The sequence below is a fragment of the Erinaceus europaeus genome, chromosome 2 (assembly GCF_950295315.1).
Source record: "Erinaceus europaeus chromosome 2, mEriEur2.1, whole genome shotgun sequence".
Classification (NCBI taxonomy): Eukaryota; Metazoa; Chordata; class Mammalia; order Eulipotyphla; family Erinaceidae; genus Erinaceus; species Erinaceus europaeus.
Window position 1 is genome coordinate 117280961 of NC_080163.1, and position 19753 is coordinate 117300713.

At 41.2% G+C, this 19753-nt stretch overlaps 1 protein-coding gene across 3 annotated transcripts in view; it reads left to right on the forward strand.

Moving 5' to 3' along the window:
• The window catches only part of DLGAP2 (DLG associated protein 2), a 473760-nt gene that overhangs the window by 143958 nt on the left and 310049 nt on the right, over nucleotides 1-19753 (forward strand). The gene's annotated exons all lie outside the window — the stretch shown is intronic.

The window sequence follows — 19753 nt, forward strand, 5'->3', positions numbered from 1 at the left end:
TCCATTTCAGGTGGTTCGCTTCTCTAACAAAGTCTCAAAACCTAGATATAGACCAGGTCCCATGAGAGAGAGCATATGTTCACATGTATCCATAATTTAGGATACCTGAAAGCAAAAATGCACAATAGTCTGCAGTGAGTCAGTATATGCAGCAAGCAAGTAGAAAGACCTAAAAAGACACCATAAAGTTCATAATGAAATAGTGTGTCTACTTAGACTTAGATACATTCCTCACCTACTTCCTATTACACTTCCCTCAGTCACTCCAAAGCTAACCTTATCAAAGTAAGGACTGCAAAAGCTAAATAAAGGCAAGAGACTGGCATACTTTAACAGTGACTCTTTAGTCACTATCAGGCCACCCCATCAGCTGGGGCCCTATTCGGGAAGTCCCGAGATTCCCAAACAGACAAGATGGGCCTAGCCCTCGAATAAATCCCTCTCTCCATTGTTACTGGTCATCTCTATCAGGAACAACATAATAAACACAATAGACCCCTCTGTGGGTCCACATAAAACTTTGCCCTCAACATGGATCAACAAGAGTAGAGAATGTTCCATCCTCTGAAGGGAGGCTGGACAACATACTCTATGTTACACCTGAGGAAGATGGGTTCTGAAATTGAGGCAGCTTGGAACGTTCCTACTGATGACCACAGAATGTGAGCTCAGATCTACAGGGATGCAGAGGTCACACAGGCTACTAAGCTGAATATGGGCCCCAGACCAAATCAAATCAATGGGGTGTATAGTCAATAATATTTATACACCTTTCCCGTATTTGGAAGTTACTCTCTTCCCTGATCCAGCTTTCTAGTCCTTTTTCCAGCCATGACATCATCTCCACAGACAATAACTTGAGTCTACCTGCATATCAGATGTTAGGCTCAGGAAAAAAAAAAAAAAACTAATATAGTCATGGGCCCTTTGTAATATAACTAAAACAGGCCTACTATCTATCTACAAAACGGAGAACCCCAAATCTTCATTTGCACTATTTTACCCTTTAGGTTCATGATTAATCAACAATTTCTTTGGCTTTATATATTAACTCTTTTTTCAGCCACCAGGTTCCAGGTTGATGCCAACCTGACTTACCTGGACAGATGAGCCCACCAGTGTGTCCTAGAGCCCCACTTCCTCAGAGCCCCGCCCCACTAGGGAAAGAGAGAGGCAGGCTGGGAGTATGGATCAACCTCTCAATGCCCATATTCAGCAGGGAAGCAATTACAGAAGCCAGACCTTCCACGTTCTGCACCCCATAATGTCTCTTGATTCATATTCCCAGAGGGATAAAGAATAGGAAAGCAATCAGGGTAGGGGATGGGATACAGAGATCTGGTTATGTGGAGTTGTACCCCTCTTCTCCTGTGGTTTTTGTCAGTGTTTCCTTTTTATAAATAAAAATTATTTAAAAAAGAAGAAAGAAACAGACTGGGGATATGGATTGACCTGCCAAAACCAATGTCCAGTGGAGAAACAATTGCAATAAGAACCTCCACCTTCTACACCCCCAAAAGAATTTTTGTCCAGAATCCAAGAGGAGGAGAAATGTTAGGCAAAGATGAAAAGAGGGCTCTGAAATTCAATTCCATCAGAACTCAGAAGAGGAAAAAAGGAAAGATATTAGGAAGTAGTAATACGTGTAGTTATGACTTAAAAAGGAAGAGAAAGCAGGATATTAGAAAAAATGGGCAAAAATATAGGTAGAGAGACACATACATACATATGTAGATAAGGTAGATAGATTTGTTATCGAAATAATAGTGAGCTCACAGATGTGACCTTGGGAGAACCACTGCAGTTTTGAATGGAGGGAATGGGGACATAGAACTCTGGTGGTGAGAACAGTTTGGAATTGTTCCCTTTATCTTGTAATTTTGTAAACAAATATTAAATAACTAATAAAAAAGAAAATTATTATGATCTATGTCACTAACAGTAGAGAAGAAAAGTCACACCATCATATAAGTAGACACAGAAACACCATTTGACAAAAGTCAACACCATTCAAAATTTTTTTTTTTAAAAAAAGCACTCTCTGCATACTGAAAGTAGAGAGCTTCCTCAACTTGACAAATACATCTACAAAACTATAACTAACATCACACATCATGGTAAGAAAATTAATGATTTCCCAAATAGCAATAAAAATCACTCCTATTCAACATAATATTGGAACTCCTAGCTAATGTAACAAGACAAGAAAAGGGAAAGAGTTGGGCAGGTAGCGCAGTGGGCTAAGCGCAGGTGGTACAAAGAGCAAGGACCAGCGGAAGGATCCCGGTTCAAGCCCTGGCTCCCCACCTGCAGGGGAGTCGCTTCACAGGCAGTGAAACAGGTTTGCAGGTGTCTATCTTTCTCTCCCACCCTGTCTTCCCCTCCTCTCTCCATTTCTATCTGTCCTATCCAACAACGATATCAACGACAAAAGCAATAATAATAACTACAACAATAAAACAACAAGGGCAACAAAAGGGAACAAATAAATAAATATTAAAAAAAAAAAAGAAAAGGGAAAGGGAAAGCTCTTCTTCATAGATGACATGATTATTTATATAGAAATTCCAGAAGTTCAGGACCAGGAGATGCCTAAGTGCACACATGACAGTGTTCAAGGACCCATGTTCAAATCCTGGCCCCACCTGCAGGGAGAAAGCTTCATGAGTGGTGACATGGTGTGGTAGGTGTCTCTCTGTCTCTGTCCTTCTCTATCATCCCCCTTTCACTCAATTTCTCTCTGTCCCTATTCAATAAATACATAAAATTAAATTAAAAAATGAACTCCAAAAGTTCGACAAAAATGTCCTGTAATCAAATAATTGTAACAAGGTTATGGTACACCAGCTATATAAACAAGAATCAATTGTTCAACAGTTGAAACAACTCACATGGATAGTGAAGCTGCTTTTTCATGAGTACAAAGCAGGTTCAAGCCCAGCCTGCACAGCACTGGAAGAAACTTCAGTACTGTAGTATCTTTCCCCTTTCTCTCTATAACTCTCTCTACCTGAAAAAGTCAGCCTGGAGTAGTGAAGCCCCTGTGATGGCAAAAGGGAAAAAATGAGTCACTTATTTACTATATCTAAGCAATGAACAATTCAAGTTTGACTTTAAAACCATATATTGAATTAATACTAAATTAATACCAAAAAGAACAAAAGAAATATTTGGATCATTTACAAAAATAGGTGTCAGATCTACCTAAGGGAAAAAAAAATCTCTGAAGGAAAAAAAAATCAAAGATCAAAATAGATAATTCCACACACATGCATAGGAGACTCAGTATTGTAAAGTTATCACTAATATAGATCAAAAGCAGCCCGAATCAGAATACCAGTAAATAAATTTTTGGGTGTGGTCCAGAGGTGGCTCAGTGGTAAAGCATTGGATTCTCAAGCATGAGGTCCTGAGTTCGATCCCCAGAAGCACATGTGCCAGAGTGATATCTGGTTCTTTCTCTCTCCTCCTATCTTTCTCATTAATAAATCAATAAATTCTAAAAAAAAGTAAAAAATAAATTTGTGGTATTTTCAGATGGATTCAGAATAATATGGAAAATATTTAAGACCCAGAATAGTCAATGCAATAGTGAAGAAGAACAAAAGTTGAAAAAGTGAGCAATATTAGACCTCAGACCTACCGTAATGGCACTGTAACCAAGGCAGTGTGGCACTAATGAAAGTACATCTTCTCCCCATAAAGTAAAAAATAAAATACTTTTAAAAAAGCTTAATTTTTCCCCCATTAGGGTTGTCATTGGGGCTCAGTGTTTGCACAGCTCTATCATTCCTGATGGCCATTTTTTTTATTAACCTTTTCCTTTTTGATGGAAGGAGAGAAATAAGAGAAGGGGAGAGAAGAGAGAATCCCACATCACTGCTCCATCACCCAGGACTTACTCTACTGAGTGAGCCACCACCTGGCCCCACAGCTCAACATTTCATATGTTTTACTGAGTTGAGCTTCTTAAAGTTTTTCTCTTTTTTTAATTACTGATTTAATATTGATTTACAAAGTGATGTGTCAACAAGGGTATAATTCCACACCATTCCCACCACCAGAGTTCTGAATCCTGGTCCCTCCACTGCAAACCACCATGGTTCTCCCATGGTTGCAGACACGGGCTATCATCTCTACAGCTATTGTCTAGATTTATACAGAATTGCCTCCTTTTTCTTCCAGGTCCAATCCTCTCTTCCACTCCACGCCAAATATGACCCTATTACTACAACCAAATGTTACTCCCCTTTTCCTCCTCTCTCTTCAGGTCCCAATGGAGCTGAAATTCAGAGCCCTCTTATCATCTTCCTCCTATCACTTCTCCTCCACTGGGAGTATGCATGAAAATAGTTTTTGGGGTGTAAAAGGTAGGAGTCCTGGCCTTTGCAATTGCTTCTCTGCTGGACATGGGCTTTGGCTGGCTAATCCATACCCCAACCCCAGCCTGTTTCTGTCTTTCCCTAGTGTGGTATAGCTCTACAGAGGAGAGGCTCCAGGACTCATTGGTGAGATCATCTGTCCAGAGAAGTCAAGATAGAATCATGATATCATCTGCAGCTTGTTGTCTGGAAGGTGGCAGGACATAAAGTGAGACAAAATGGTTAATGAACAGGAACCAAAAAGAGGAGAGCAAATGAAATTAAGGATCATAGGTGGGAAGAAAGCTTGGAAGTCCCCTTTTAGGCATGTTTCTAGTGAACTCAATTATGGTAGTTTTCCTTGAATCTGATAGCTAGCATGAAGTTGGGTAGAAATATTGTCTAAGAAAATGGTATCAGAGTAGAGAAAAACACTACAAAGTTGGATTATGACAGAGCAGCTCCCATTCTTGAAAAAAATTCTGTGGATAGAATTAACTATTTACTTCTATCCACCCAACCCAGGGCCCATATATATTTATATTTAGCACAAGAGCCAGTGTAGCTTCTCAGTCCATATAGGTCTAAGCTCACAGCTCATGGCCACAGCTAGTATTACATTGCAGGCTGCACTTGTTTCAGGACCATCTTCATTGAGTGGCAGTGCCTTTGGAGACTGGGGAAGTCCTTACCGTCGCTGCTTTATGATGAGGGCAAGGTCCTGGGAAGGCCCACAAGAGGGCTTATGATGTTCATGATGGGAGTGACCGGTGGTGGTGCAGAGAGGGTCCGTTAGGGATCTAAGCCCATCAAATTTGTGTGAGAATCCAAGTATTCCCTGATTAGGGCTCCAGATGATGAGGTGGTGTGATATTGACCAAAAGGGTCATTATTATGTGAGTTTTGATTTTTTTTTTAAAGTACGTATCATCTGTTTTACTGGAGGAAATGAGAGATCAGGGCGCCACTCCAGCATATTCAGTACCAGGGATGGAACCCTGAAATCACATGCATGCAAGCCCAATGCTCTCCCACAGGGATACTCCCTGATCATAGACCCAAATTTCCTCAAGTATCCCAATATGAAATAATGCTTATCCCAAATGCTGCTAACAAAAATGTATAAGGTATCTTACTATAAAAATAACTCTGCAGCCTTTCTCCACCAGCAAGGCACCATTGCTTTAGGAATTAATGATTAATGACACCTCCTGTTAGTGTGCAAGTCACTCACCAGCTCCTTCTCATCCATCTGCCCTGAGAGCACCAGTCAGTGCACTGTCCACACACAGCTGGTCATTAGGAGAATTTACATCGTGGTGATGACAGCTGTCCCTACGTCTAGATGGTTCAACATTATTACATCCTTCAAAGCAGTCACGGTGGCTTCCCCAAAAGACTATGATGGCACCAGGCGTCTCTCCTAATAAGATTATAACGACAGCATAATAAAAAACATTAAGCAAATGGAGATTGCGGCATTAAATACACTGATATCTAAATAGTTGGGAAAATAGCGAGTAAGACAGATGAGAATCCTGTTGAATATGCATCCATCCCACAAGGAAAGGAGATGAATATTTCAGTCCAGTAGAGTTGCACGTATCAAGGTCTGTTATTTAACTCTTTTCCTAAAATTGCGTAGTTACCAAGGTGACAGAGTGACACCATTTTCATCAAGCGACCTTGGAGAGAGGTGACATAATGGACCCTGGGAGCTGAGCTGAGTCTTTGTTGAAAATCTGTGGGATTGTCTCACTTGCGCACAGGGGGCAAGCTGTTGCAGAGGTTGAGGTAAAGGGGGAGCCAATCCCCAGAGAAGAGCAGGAGTTGGTTGATTGAACTGATATGGCATTTTGTTATGACTGTTTCCAGACTGCGTGTTCTCTCAGGGGTTTGAGATGGAAGCACTTTGGTACAGCACCCTCCTTAATGAAAAGGCACACAGGACCTGCTGCTGCCAATGTGGCATCATGGCAAAGGTTTCATTTCTGCAGGTTGGTGATGATGTTCCACCGCAGCAGAGGGGTGAGCCATAGCAAACACCAAGGGGGAGGTCCTGAAGCAACAGAGTGCTTAAGGATCTATACCACTTGCAGAATAATTCCCACAAGGGTTTGTGGAGAGGCTGGTCTTAGTGGTGGGGAGATGCTCACTAAATAGGAGAACATGAGTGGCCTTGGAGGTGACTGTGGGAGACAGACACACAGGACAGGAGTTTGAGCAGGCAGGGAAGAGAGCAAGAAGCTGAACTGGCATTGCACAAATGGTTTCAGGGTGAAACTGGGGTTTTTCATCTTTGAAACCACAACTGAACTACAATATCATTAACAACCATGACCTGAGACTTTGGAGGAAGTCAATAGATACTGTTTTGACATAAAATTCTCTATAGTGACTTATAATAATAGTTCACAAGTTCTCTGCAAGCTCCTCAAGAATGTGGTCCATTTGAGTCTGATTTGATCCATGCTGCTCCTCATACAAGAAGGCATGCAAGAATGTCATGGGGTGCACCCTGCTGATCCAGATGCTTCACACACTTGGATGAAACTCCAACATTGTAGTAAATCACATGTCATAAGGTCAAAGGAAAGCATTCTACTTTGGGTTTAGTCTTCACTTGAGTGCACTTTTCTTTAGTGTCTGAGATGATGGGAGATGTGTTTCCCATGGATTATTATCTTGTACCTGAAGCAGATATGGTAACATCTACCAAAGTCTTTTTCCCCTCCCCCTGAACCCCACGCCACCCCCAAAGTCATAAGTTAGAGTTTAGTGCTGCTTCTTCAATACAGTAATCTCAGAGTCCTTACATAAGTCTGTGTAGATTTTAACAAACCAAGTGGAACACAGAAAGTTTTTTCACTAGTGTAGGTGCACTTTTATTTGTTTAATATGAACAAGACATATTGAGCTGCCTAACTCCACTATTGGAGGGTGGGAAGGCTGCAGGGAGAGGCTTGTGTCAAAATGAAGGACAGATATTTTGGTGGCATGTTCAGTTTTTATTTTATTTTTGTAGGTATTTACTTCTTAAGAAATATTTCTAAAATGAGTTATTTATCCCACAAATAAAAACCTGTCTCATTCTAGTATAATGCAGTTTCTCTTATATTGTTTGCCAAGTAGTAGCTGTTTCACAACATGTGTGTAGTCCTTTTCCATAGATTTCGTAACACAAAATCTAGCCATGCATTGCTTGTGTTGTAGAAGTGATTTATTTAAATGGTTTGTGTCTATTTCTCATTCAGATTCAGGATGACTGACACAAAACCAAGATGGAAATGATATAACATTAACATTGAGCTATCTCCCCAGCCCCAGAAGTAATATTTTAAAATTAATTGAAACATCACTTCTGTTTCAGCCCTAGCATTCAGAATAATGTTGAATTTGTAAAAGCTACCAAGCTTCATGAGTTTGGCAGAGCAATTTATCTTTTTTTGGGGGGGTATTTCTCTAGAGAGCGTAGAAATTTATATTTCCCTATAAAACTTCTGTCATTATTTTAATTTATTTTTTAAATCTTATTAGTGACTCAATACTTATTTTCAAAATTATAAAAGTGGTATAATTTCACACCATTCCCACCACCAGAATTCTGTATCCCCATTCCCTCCATTGGAAGCTATAATTCTCCCAAGGTTGCAGATATGGGTTGATTATTATTTCTGTAACTATCTGTCTATACTTGTATATATTTACCCCCCTTTTTTTCTATGATCCTTCCTTCTCTTCCATTCTAAGTCAGACCTACACCTATTGCTATTTCTGAATGTATTTTCTTTTTCTTCTTCTCTCTCCAGGTCCTGATGGAGTTGGAGTTCAGAATCCTCTTGTCATCTTCCCTTGTCATTTCTCCCCCTCTGGGAGCATGTAGCAAAATTCTTTGTGGGGTGCAGAAAGTGGGAGTTCTGACATCTGTAATTGCTTCTTTCCTGGACATGGGTATTTGCCTATCCATATTTTCAATCTGCCCTTGAGAGAGGCAATTCCAGGACACATTGGTGAGGTTGTCATCCCAGGGAAGTCAAGATGGAATCATGATAGCATCTGCAACCTGATGGCAGTAAGATATAAAGGAGGACAAAGTGATTAGTGATCAGGAACCAAAAAGTAGGAATAGAGCAGATGAGAATAGAGATCTTAGGGTGGAAAAAAACTAGGCTTCGTTTTATGTATGTTTCTAGGGGCCTATTACTATTATAATTTTTGTTTGAGTCTGATAGCTAACATGGAGGTAGATATAAATATTGTCTGGGAATATGGTGTCAGCATTGAGAACAGAACTAGAACGGTGGATTAGGGTTGAGAGTAGCTCCCAAACTTGAAGAAAATCTATGAATAAAATTAACTGCTTACCCCATCAACCTGACCAAGGGCCCAGGTATATTCACATTTTGCATAGGAGCCTGTGTAACCACTGTATCCCTGTCTGTCTGAGCTCACAGTTGATGGTCACACGTTGAAGGATGGGCCCACTGCCCCGGAAAGTCCAAGATGTTGTTTCCATGAGGTCCTAGCAAGTTGACCCCCAGTTCTCCCTTCAGGTAGAGACAAGACCAGGTTCCCCTGACCTCCTGAACTAATGATGGATGGCTTCTCCAGAATGGGGGCTACCTTTCTGCACATGCCCCTCCTCTCCCTTTAAAACAAAGGCCATGAATTATTGTACATTGTGTTTGGCCAAACTTGAAAAACCACCACAAACTCCTGTTACTCAGCCCCACCTCCTCCTCCCCTCATCCTGAGGTGCCTATAATTTACCCCACAGGGAAATATGCATTGTGAAGCTTGTGATCAAACCTTGTATGGTAACTTTCTACTTGTGATCAAATAGTTTGCAGGTCAAAATGGGACTATACATTGTATTACTCTGTGTTTGGGTTAATGGTTACCTCAACCTCACCCCTGAGTTATGGGTATATCTGCCTGCTTTTTCCTTCAATAAACGATTGACCCACTGAACTCTCCGAAGGCTGACTGCTTGTCTCCCTGTGCACTTTGCCCCTGACACGTGGAGCTACCCCCAGTACCCCCAGGAGGCCGCTCTGACTCTCCGTTGCCCAGTGGCTGGTGAGGCAGATAACTTGGAACGAGCTTGCCCCACAGTCACAGCTGGGAACATTCTAGGCTGCAGTCATTTCAGGACCAGTCTTCCTCAAGTGGCAGAGTAGGAGGACTCAGCCTCCCTTCAGAGAGTGGTGCAGTTCCTACCATTGCTACTTTATTGTGAGGACAAGATCCTAGAGTGCCCAGAGAGGGCTTATGATGACATTTCTGCTGGAACTTCTGTCACTATTTCAAAGTCAAGAATCATAGAAGAAATCTTGTGACTCAGAACCTCACAAATGCAGATGGGAAGGGCTTGAAAATCACACTGTAGATAGTCTGAGGCTCGGTGGGGCTTGGTTTGCAAAGAAGTTTCTTTAAGAACTTGTTTAAGTATTAGTATAAGTATTAGTACATGAACCTTATAAATGGATCCACTCAAAATAGTGCTCATTTTTGGGGCCAGGTGGTGGCACATCTGGTTGCGCACACTTAGTACAATGCGCAAGGACCTGGGTTCAAGCCCCCAGTCCCCACCTGCAGTAGGAAAGCTTTGTGAGTGGTGAAGCAGGGCTGCAGGTGTCTCTCTTCCTCTCTATCATCCCTCCCCTCTTGATTTCTGGCTGTTCCTATCCAATAAATAAAGATAATAAAAATTATTTAAAAAATAGTGCTCATCTTTCTATGCAGCATACAACAGCAGCACCCACAAGCTATTCTGGAGCCGGTACTATCTTTACATGCATTCTCTCAACTTCCCCCCACCTTCTAGGTTGGCTCTTATTAAACCAATTTACAGATGAAGATTCTGAAGTGTAGGAGCCTGTTGGCACTCACTGTGGTGACTAGCAGAGATAAGACTGGATCTGCTCCTTGGTGGTCAGACTTCAGACACTCATTTACCAAAGACAGAACAAGAAGAACATAGATTTTATTTATCTAGCTGGCTTTCATACTATGTGTGCTTAATCCAGTACACCACCACCCAGCCCCCCTCTAGCTGGTTTTCAAAGAACCACTTTAAATATTTTCTGGTGATCCTATGACCTCATGCTGTAATTAAAGTGAAAGAGGTCATGTTGAGATCATCACAGTTAACATGTTTAAGCAAACTCATGCTGAGAAAATTATCTATAAGAAGAGAACAGTTGGCTATTTAAAAAAAAAAAAGTCAAGATTTAAAAGAAGGTCAGATTTTAATAGGGCAGCAAATGCTCAGTAAAAAGATTACTCAGCAATTACTTAAGGGATAACTACTACTATATGACTCTGAGGTGATACCTAGAATGTCAAGATTGAAAACAGGTGCATCTGGGGACTGTTCAAGATTTTCCTTGGCCTTGTCACCCAAGTGTGAATTGTGCTAAAGCAGCAGGTGATGGGAATGCAGGCATCATGTGTTGGTAGTTTCCTCCAGTCCCCAAACAATCACCATTTCCAAAAGGGGACAAAAGTGAAGGGCAGACTTGAGTGAAAATGAGAAGTCATTCCTGAGATAAGCAGGAGAAGTGGACAGGAATTCATTGTAAGAGGAGCAGAGTAAACAGGAAATCACATACACAGGGCCTTTTCTGTCTTTCAGTGGATACATGATTATGTTAAATATGGAAAACAGACCATTCTTGTGGGCACATCTGGGAAAACTTTATCACACATTGAAAACAGTACAGATGGAGCCCTTTCTACTGTTTCCCAGGAGGTATTTGCTTGAGCTCATGAGAGGACAGCTGTTAACTTCAATTATGTTGGAGTGACTCTCAATTCCTGTATTTTCCACTCAAAGTTGTATCTTCAGAGAATGTCATAGAAGAGCTTGTCTCCTTTATTAAGGCAATCTGCCAAATATTTGATACCTGTATTGCTCCTGTCTTGGCAAAGTATCCTTAAATTCTACAATGCCTTATATGCTAGAGGATACAAACCCCATTTCTGGTAATTTCTCTTGAAACTTAGTTTCCCTGAATGTTTTCTGAAAGTGTGCTCCAGTTATCCTTCCACTAGCATAATTAGAATTTAGGTTTTAATGGAGAATAGTGAGATTGCGTAAATTCTGTGGTTACCAAGAAGTGTTAGGCTGCTTCTATGGAAAATTGTGCTATTCTGTGTAGTTTCTGTTTTCCTTAGGTATTGTGTGTTGTGAGTCTCAGGCACTCGCATTTTTCCTTTTATTCTCCATTGCTGGTGTGATTTTCTGGAGGTGGATCTGTTGGAACCAGGTGGTTAGCTGTCTGAGTATCTGTGTTTTATTCACATCTTTGCTGTGGGAACTGAGATGGAGTGAAGACAAAGCTGTTATTTCCTGCTGCCCTTTAATATGACAGGTCATGATCAATTTTGCTAGATACCACAGTCCCTCTTGGTCAATTGGCCTATTTATATCCCAGAGGGAGAATGTTTGTCTAGCCAAATATCATGCCAACTCACTTATCTGGAAGCCACATAGTGAGTATAGTACTGCATGTGGACACTTGTTCCCTTTAAAGGTGAAAATGCCAGCAGTGTTCTTTCTCCTGGGATGTATAGGGTGGGACCTAGATGGTTCTATGTGCTGCTAGCTCTATTTACTTAGAGATCTGATATAGAAATAACCAGTCTGCTATAGAGAACCAATAGGAAGGATAGCTGATTTAGTCGTGGGGAGAAGTGTATTTTGTTTCATCAGAAATTCTTTTTTATTTTAGGAACAGGGTTTTAAACTAATTTTGAGCCCAGAAATATGAGAATTTATATTTCTCAGATTTTATAGCAAGGATATTTTCAAAGAGAAAAATGTGCCTGTCGTAATGGGAAAAGGAGTAAATGCATTAATTCTCTGGTACTTGGGTCTCTGGAGAAAATTACCTGTGTGGGTGTGACTATTTGGCAGTAGGATGGGATAAGGAGACCATTGGTCTAACCCTCACAGGTGCTTTGGCATTAAAGAATCTTCATTTTTTTCATTCAGATTGATCAATGAAACAAGACCCTAGTCTGTCTTGCTACTTAACATATACATTCCAGAAATTATTGAATACTTAGAAAAGTCAGGATTAAGATTTTGATAAAGAAGTGAATGTTAGTTGTTAAAACTCAGAACAATAGATAAAAACAAAAATTAGTCACTTGAAATTTTGACTCATTAGTTTTTAGGGTTTTTTTTTGTTTTTTGGGTTTTTTTGCCTCCAGGGTTACTGCTAGGGCTTGGTGCCTGCACCATGAATCCACTGCTCCTAGAGGCTATTTTTTTCCCCTTTTGTTGCCCTTGTTGTGGTTATTATTATTGTTGTTGATGTCATTGTTGGATAGGACAGAGAGAAATGGAGAGGAGAGGGGAGACAGAGGGGGAGAGAAAGATAGACACCTGCAGACCTACTTCACCACCTGTGAAGTGACTCCCCTGCAGGTGAGGAGCCGGGGGCTTGAACTGGGATCCTTACACGCCAGTCCTTACACTCTGCACCATGTTCGCTCAACCTGCTGCACTACCTCCCGACCCCCTGACTCATTAGTTTTTTATGAATTTTTTTTACAATGTTAGTGTTTTTTTATTTTATTTTATTTTATTTATTTATTCCCTTTTGTCACCCTTGTTGTTTTATTGTTGTAGTTATTATTGATGTCATTGTTGTGGGATAGGACAGAGAGAAATGGAGAGAGGAGGGGAAGACAGAGAGGGGGAGAGAAAGACAGACACCTGCAGACCTGCTTCACCGCCTGTGAAGGGACCTGCCTGCAGGTGGGGAGCCAGGGAATCGAACCAGGATCCTGAGGCCGGTCCTTGAGATTAGCGCCACCTGCGCTTAACCCGCTGCGCTACAGCCCGACTCCCACAATGTTAGTGTTTTTCTGCACTTTTTTATATCTATTTATTTTCCCTGTTGTTGCCCTTTTTAAAAAATTGTTGTTATTGATGTCGTTGTTGTTGGACAGGACAGAGAAAAATGGAGGAGGAGAGGGAAGACAGAGAGGGGGAGAGAAAGATAGACACCTGCAGACCTGCTTCACCACCTGTGAAGTGATTCCCCTGAAGGTGGGGAGCCGGAGGCTTGAACCAGGATCCTTACACCGGTCCTTGCACTTTGTTCCACGTGCACTTAATCCGCTGCGTTACCGCCCGACTCCCTTTTCTGCACTTTTTAATATATTATACCAGACTGTGCAAAGTCATGAAATAAGGAGAACTGATACGCAGTATTGTAAGGTTTTAGCATAACTGGTAGTATTCTAGTGACATACAGCTCAAACTTCTAAAGTAATTAATCATGTTCTGGAAAATCATGTTCTAGAGAATATTTGTATATGCAATTGTAGTTTTATGGGATCATGATTACTTCAGATGGCTGAACAACAACAACAAAAATTAACACATAAAACTGTGATTTAAAATGCCACCAAATCTTAAAATACTTTTCTTTGTAAGTGGGAATGGATTTCTTGTGGTAATTCCTACAAGCCTTGACTCAAGAGTCTCTGTTAGAGGACAGTTTCTTGTGAGGTTTCACGTGTGTCACTGAGGTGATAAGAGAAACCTTCTCTGTGGTTGAATGCAGCTTTGGCCTGCCCATAGCTGGCTCACATATGGGTCAGCACAGGAACCCTAGGCTTTTCCTGCTCCCCATTCTTTCCACAGAGATAACAGCCCATTCTCACCAGGACAGAGTTGGGGGAGAAGCTCAGAGACCAAAGATCCCTGTCATTACACTCTGACCCAGAGGCCTTCCCACGAACTCTTCCCAAACACACTCCTCCCACTCCTCCCAGCGAAATCACCTTCCTATCACTTTTTTTCTCCTTTCCATGAGAGTTGCTCCTGTGCTTATTCTCTTGTTGGAGAGCACTGACACTGGGTTCCAGGACTGGGAGTCACGAGACCCTTCTCATCACATGGTCAAATGTCTATTTTTTTTTTTTAAATAAATTTTTCTGTGCTCATGGTACTCTATTTGGGTGTCTTCCCATGACCTTGGTCCCTGAAATTTATTGACTTGCTACATCTATACTCTGCAACTCTCTTCCTTTCCTCCTCCAATAAAGTAGATCTACATGAGTATATTCCCCTCCCACCATGTGAGAGAGTTGCTCAGACTGTGAGCATTGTCTAAGCAGATGCTGACTCTTCCTGTCAGAGTTTATTTGACCTAGGTACCACTTAAGAACAAGGACCTAGGCATTGAGAATTTGTTTTCATCCAGGGTTAATTCACTTCATCGATGTATCTGATATTTCCTTTGAGGTGGATGATGGAGTGAATTTTAGTATTCAGGGAAGGATGTCACCTTAGATCATGGGTTTTTTCCCAGTTAATTATCCACCAGAGGAGGTGGACCACACCTGTTATCAGGGAATAGAGTCCAACATGCAGAGATTGGTGCCTTCACTTCACCTGCCTGTGTACAAAGGGTCTAGGTTTTCTTGACCCCTACAAGTTCATACTTGAGTATTTAACTTTGCAAAGGAGGGATATTATTACCTAAACTAGAGTAATAACAACATAGGTGTGTTCATTTTTCAAAATCACTTAACAGGAGAATATACAAACAAGCCAGAAGGTGCTTGCATCTTTGCATAACTTGATCACGTGCTGCTGACCAATTATAGCGTGATTCCTCTTTCACAAAAGGCTTCCAAGTCCCACCTTCATTGCAGCGGCTATTGTGCTCAGTATCAATGACTAAGGGCTTGTTCATAGTATACAAAGGATTATGTTGAAAATGCCTACGAAGTCACTCATCAGTACCAACTATGAGAATGTATACAAACACAGAAACACAATTTGAAGTCCACAGTGAAGTGGCTTTCTTGGGGCATTCACTCTCCTCTTTCTAAGGATGTCAGATGGTGCTAAGTGAGATTAAATAACTGCCAGGGTTGTGACTCAGCTGCTGGACAGTAGCTTCATTGAATGATCTGTGGAACCTCAGAAAAGTTTCTTCCTGATTTCCTGTCATACTGCTCATTTTTCTCTCCCTCAGAAATAGATTCCAAAGCATCTGGGAGACTTTTAAGAGTTTTCAGTTAAACTTAGAGAACATCTTAGAATTGTAAGCCAGAGAGCCTTCTGGTGTTGTTTTCCTCAGGGGGTAAGGTACCAGCAGGACCTTCTAGAAGGAACCCCTGACTAACAGTCAGTGCTGACTAAAATGCCAACCAGAGAATGAGGAGAGAAGAGCTGGTTCACTCAGGGCTGAATCATGATGTCAGAGAGGTATTCCTTCTCCTTTCTTTTATTCAGTGTGCTAGAGATGTACAAGCACATTCAAACTTCAGGGTTGATCCAGGAGTGGCTCAAATAAAGAATAAAAATTGGGCCCAGGGTTATCATACAAAGTCCTGGGTTTGTTTCCTGGCACCATATAAATTGTATCTTTTGTTTCCTTTTCTGGGCAGATTTGGAATGGATTACAGTACAATTGTTAACACATGAGTATGATCTCTCATCTTACTGTGATAGGTGTCTTGCAGAACCCCCCAGCTTAGGTCCTTTTCCACCATTATGCACCAGGACTTTAAAGTTCCTTTTCTTACCCCCACCCACCTCCTCCTTCCCCAGAATTATTTGCTTTGGTGCAATACACCAAACCTAATCCAATTTTTATCTTGCATTTTCCTTTTTCTGTTCTGGTTTCTTAAGTTTTGTCTGTGAGTGAGATCATCTGTATTCATCCTTTTCATTTTGACTTACCTCACTTAACATGATTCCTTTAAGCTTTACATCATACAATGCATCTTCCTGAACCCCTGCAACATGTGGCAGCCCATGCTTATCATTCCAATTTTACATGACACTTGAGATTCTGAATTATAAAGACATGTTTCTATCTTCCTACATTTTTTTAATGCTGGTGTTGTTGTGTCCATGCCCTCTGACTGGGGACAACTGCGCTGTTCTTAGTGCACTTGTGCTCAACCTAACACCCTTATGTTCTCTCTGGCATACCCTGTGTTCTCTCTGGTACACTTGTATTCTACATATTACAGGCATGCTCTACCCAGTACACCTATGCTCTCCATGGTACCATGATGGTTTTTTCTAGTCCCAGTTTTTTATCCTATTATTGAAAGACCATGATGCTAATTAGTTTCAAGAATACAAAGATCCAGGAACTATCCGAGTCATTGGTAGAAAGAGTTAAGAAGCACCTGCTAAGAGTTAGACATCTGCCATGAATCTCCCCCCAACCCCCACCACAGGAATTCAGTAGAACCTTCCAACTTCTCCCAGTAGGAGCAAGCCCAGGGACCTGTCTCACCTGTGCAAGGGACCTGCATACTGGCAGAGCATTCTCCTCAATATTCTCCACCATGTGCAGGCTCACCTCAGAGAGCTTTGTTTGCTTAGAACAGCCACACCCTATGTTCTGTACACCCTATGCTTTCTCAGTTAGTAATTTCTAAACCAAATATGAACACACACAATCTGAGAACTTAATATCTCATCCTTTTGAGAAGGTGTTCACTGGACCCTAACTTTCCACCCAACCTCATTGCATTAGCTCTGATTGGACAGATATAATGGCCAGATTTTCATATGATGAGGACTTTCTTCCTTTCTTCTTCCAGCAATAAGCAGGTTGATGTTCAATGCTTGAGTAAATGGGGCTCTAAAAAAGTCATTAATTCCACCACATGGCACCTTCCTGTGACTCTTATTTCATGCAATCAGGAGTTCCCCTGCTCAAAGACCGTACTTCACATCTTAGTGGTTAGAGTTCTCTAGCCCCAGAACCCTATATGTTGCTTTTGCTGTAGAACAAATGAGGCTGACAGCATCCCTACTGCTCTAAGCCTGGGGACTGCAGAGCTCCTCTGAGGGCCACAGTGTGCAGTAAAAGCATGCCTCTTAGAGAAATGAAAGTTCCCACTTTCACAGTCATGTGGAAGATTCCTAAATTAATTTGTGCTACTTAAATACAATTTATAATTTTTATAGAAATAGGCTACTCTCTTCTAGGTCATGTTCATTCTCAATTAGAAATACTTGGTTAGGGAGTCAGGTGGTAGCGCAACAGGTTAAGCGCAGGTGGCATAAAGCATAAGGACCGGCATAAGAATCTAGGCTCAAGCCTCTGGCTCCCCCCCTGCAGGGGAGTCGCTTCACAGGCGGTGAAGCAGGTCTGCAGGTGTCTGTCTTGCTCTCCTCCTCTCTGTCTTCCCCTCTTCTCTCCATTCCTCTCTGTCCTATTCAACAATGACATCAATAATAACTACAACAATAAAACAAGAAGAGCAATAAAAGGGAATAAATAAATATTAAAAATAAATACTTGGTTAAAACAAATGAAGCACACTTTGAGTGATATTTCAATTAAAAGGCACTGCAATTTGAGATTCCATCTTCCTGTCTGCTAAAGAACTGTCCGGCGCCTTCTTCAGTGTTTATTTAATTTCCAAATCTAGTACCTACAAAAAGAAGAGAAAGAACTGAAGCAGTTGTTTCTGAAGAGAACTGGAAGATGATCTTGACTTCTGGTACCAGGTGGACATGACTCGAAACACATGACTATATGTCTACCTCTCTGATGTCCCAAAGTCCTGGGAGAAAGCATATGGAGAAGCTTAGTCCCATGAAAATGTTATTGACTCTTTGTGATCATCACTTAATTGTGTGTACACACCATTATAAGGCATAATCACTTGTTATTGTATAAATATTATTCTTTAATAATGAGTGTGAACAAAATCTGCCATATCCCATATTGCCTCTTCACACATGCTTGCAGGCACTGTATGCAGCTCTGACACATTTGCTGTTCAGAACTAAGAGACCTCTTTCCATCTTGAGTTTTTACTTGAGGCCTTCATACCAAGCTAAGAAATACCAGGTCCAGACTATCTCTGTCATGAAGTATCACCATCCCACAAGTACACTGCAAAGTAAGGTTTTCACCAGAAGTTTACATAAAAGAAAACTCTATTCTCTGTTTCTTGAGCCTAAAATTTCCTTCTATGCATAGGACTCAAGAAAAGCTTGATGTCTTCATCAGTCTGGTGGTGGAACCATTTCTGGGCCAGAAGGGGAGTTATTCTTGATGAAATTAGTTATCCCCATATCAGCAAGGACTGTGCCAACATTTCTTTGGGTTCAGTGAACATTCTTAGAGGATGGTCGACTGTTTTTAGCCTTCTTGCCACAGTCTGCAGTGCCACAGAGGGTGGTTGGATTGTCCCCGATACTTGGCACAGGCTGGGGTCCTCATGCCTGTTTGTCTTGAGCAGCCTTGTCTAGTTGGTTCTGATTTCTGAGGAACTGATTAGCATTCATCTGCTGAGTTGACATGCACAGATGGCAGTACTCTGGTTCTGGAGACATCAGGGGTCTGTTCACTATCCAGGCACCTGTCCATCTTAAATCCCAGCATCTCAGGTCCCACAGCTCAGTCTTTTTCTCCTCCAGCAACCCTTATGGCTTCAGGTAGCTGCATGAAAGCACTGTATCACAGCCCGTGTTTCATCTCTGGTCTTGTAGATGGCAAGCCCTGCTTCTCGCCTTGATCCTCCGATTCTGGCAGTAAATGACCTCTGATAACTCCTCTGTGATCTTCACCAGGGCTGTGTGGGATTGACTTTTCCTTTCTTTCTTATAGGTCACTGCTATCAAGACAAACCTCTTCTTCTGTTTCTGCCTTAATCTCTAGATTAAGATTCTCTTTCTAGTCTAGAAACTAAAAATGATTACAAGAGGAGAGAGAAGTGCTGCTACTGTGTCAGTGTTCATTTGATTATTTTGAATAAAAATACTTGAAGCTGAAATTAAATGTTAAAATATTTTATATGACTCAGAATTTTAATCAAGTGAACTATAGATTTATAATAAATATTTATATATTTGTAGATAAATCACAATTTAGTGTCATTATAATCACTGCTGTTTATTTCATACTTATATAGAATATTCATTCATTGCATGCTTTAAAATGATATTGTAGGGTCAGGTGACGATACACTAGATTGAGAGCACAAGTTACAGTGAACAAGAACCTGGGTTCTGGACCCCAGTCCCCACCTACATGGGGAAGCTTTTTGATTGGCAAAGCAATGGTCCAGGTGTCTTCCTCCCTTCCTCTCTACCTTCCCTCTTGATTTATCCTATCTCTATCCAATAAATAAATAATTTAAAAAGTAATAATAAAACAATGCTATAATCACTCTTCCTCACTTTGTTAGATATACTCATTTTATAAATTATTAAACATCCTTCAAATAGTTCTTCATAAAAAGTTATTACTGGGGAGTTGGGTGGTAGCGCAGCGGGTTAAGCGCATGTGGCTCAAAGCGCAAAGACTGGCACAAGGATTCCGGTTTAAGCCACTGGCTCCCCACCTACAGGGGAGTCACTTCACAAGTGGTGAAGCAGGTCT